Here is a 2,599-nt window from a genome sequence, read left to right on the forward strand (position 1 = left end):
GGAGTCGAATGAATCATGTCCCGGCTATAAGAATAAGTCTCTTGTTGAGCCAGGGCCGTCTGGACAAGTTCTCTGATCCTCCGGGTCTCCACCGCTGTCGGATCATCACCGCCCACTGGGAGAGCTGCCAAGCGCACCGATGCTGCGATTAAATTCTCCATGGGGTTGGAAAAGTGACCCGGTGGTATTGGTACATAACGGGGCGGAGCCATACTCCCATGAGGAGGTGCCATCTCCTGAGGCTGAGCCGGTCCTCCTATTTCGGCTGTCATAAACTGATTTGCATCTGGCGGGTTACTTGGGCCAGCTCCGGGTGTAGCAAAAAGATTCCAAGGATCAGAAATCGGAGGTAAACGGGACTGGATTTTCTTATGTCTCCTCCTCATCACCTTGTTAGATGCGTTCAGGCTCATCGTGAGCTGGAAGGCCTCTGACTATAGCTGTTGTGCCCGTGCATCCAAAGACGCCCGTTCTGTGGCTAACCTGGTGTCCTCAGCTGCCAAGGCCTCCTTGGCCCGAGCTATTTCCTCGCGCACCCCTGCCACCTCCGCGTCATGCTCATCTTTATTTGCAGGAACAACCATGGCGGTTAACAGGGCTGTAAGCTCATCCATGAGATCTATCAGCACCTGAGCCGGCGGGCGCACAAGGCCTCCTGCCCCGGCCGCTCCTGACCCGGACGTTATTGCTGCATCGGCTGTAGAGTTTTGGCCGGGTTGAGTCCCAGCCATGAAGACTCCTACCCACCTTGGCGGCTCATAGGGGTCCGGAATACTGGGGCCGTCAGAACAGCCCCCAAGCATGCCGTCTTGCACTTGGTACAACGAATATGTTGAACCGGCGCACGAATCACCGTCAGAGAGGACGGCCGTCTCACCACCGTCTTCAGATCCTTCAGAAAGTTCCTCTCCATGGATGCAGCCCACAAAGGCACGCTTCATGACGGGTTGAACTCGGGCCTTTCTCGCACGGTGAGCCTTCTCGACGAGGTCGGTGCAGTTGTCCGGCTTAGGGCCCGGCTCACCAATCCGGCCGATGAAGACGTGGATTCCGCCGAAGGGGACCCGGTATCCATACTCAATTGAGCTGGCGTCGGGGCCCCAGCCTTCATCGTCGATGTAGATCTTGCCACGATGACTCTTGGTCATCCGGCCCACTGCGTATCCCTTGAGCCCTTCGAAGTTGCCCTTCAAGAACTCAAATCCACCGTGCGCTGGCCCCACGGTGGGCGCCAATTGTCGTGGAATTGTCACGGCAGATGTCCTCTTGCAAGGACTTAGTTGTGGAGCCATCGCAACTAGGAAGCTTAAAGGGGTTATCGGGACAAAGGACACAAGAGATTTATACTAGTTCGGCCCCTTATGGTGAAGGTAAGGCCTACATCTAGTTGGGTTGGTATTGCTTGATGTTTCGATGACCAGGGAGCGAGATACGCTATGCCCGGTTCTCGATGAGTTGTTTCTTGCCCTAAACCGCCAGCGGGTCGTCCCCTTATATACACGGGTGGATACCCTGTGGCCTACAGAGTCCCGGCCGGCTCATAGATAGTGTCCGGCTCGGTGACGATTTAATTCTACCTTATGTTACAAGTCATGTCATCATGGCGGTTTATCACTATGGGACTTGAGCCGCCTGCGGGCCTTGGACCCTTTATTGAACTGCCATCTTCATGCTTGGTCTTGGGCTTCTTTCTAGTGAGTCTTCTTTGCGTAACCCGGCCCCTCCTGGACGGCTTACTCAAATAGTTATATCCCCAACACTTATTAACAGGCGGCTCGACGAGGCGCAGGGTATGTCTTTAGGGCATTCAATACATGCTAGTATTATAACATGAGCGTGATACTGATTATTTGTATATGCATAATTGCAGATAGTGCCGCGGCAGTTGAAACCCTTCGGGCCAAACTTGCCCGGGCCAAGGAGCAAGCCATGATGAGTAATGCGGCAGCCGAAAAGGTAGCCGCCGAATTGAAAGTCGAGCAGACTGCTCGGCATCAGTGCGAGAAGAGGATATCTACCATGCACTCGAGATGAAGAATGCCACTAGCCGATGCCAAGTTCTTGAGAAAGAGAACAAAGCCAAAGCGGCCGATCTTGACAAGGCCTTACAAGAGGCGAAGGAAGCTCGGTCTGAGTCTAGAGCGGCTTGGGAGGAGATTCGACAAGCCGGGGAGATCACGGCTGGTAAGCCCTTTTTATTGCAAACTAAGTTTGGCGATCCGAAGTATGCGCCGCTTAATCAACAATGTTGTTCTCCGGTCCCCTTTATGGACCTGCCAAAGAGTGCTGTCGATGCGAATTAGTTTTTCCACGCGCAAGAGGGACATGCAACAGAAAAGCTGTTTTGGTCACAATTTGACACGCAAAAGCATCCACTGTTGAACGAACAGATGGCCCAGTGGGCCAAGCTCCACAAGATGTACAGTACTGCCATGAAGGAAGTCATAGCCCGGCTGTGGCCAAATGAGCCAATTCCGAATAGTTATTTCGGTTTGGTGCAGCAACTTGTTAATGCGGTCCCGCGTATCGATGTTGTGAAGCGGTTAACGTGCATTGAAGGTGCACGGATGGCCCTTGCCCATGTAATATACTGGACGAA

Source organism: Triticum aestivum, chromosome 3B (genome assembly GCF_018294505.1).
Source record: "Triticum aestivum cultivar Chinese Spring chromosome 3B, IWGSC CS RefSeq v2.1, whole genome shotgun sequence".
Taxonomy (NCBI): Eukaryota; Viridiplantae; Streptophyta; class Magnoliopsida; order Poales; family Poaceae; genus Triticum; species Triticum aestivum.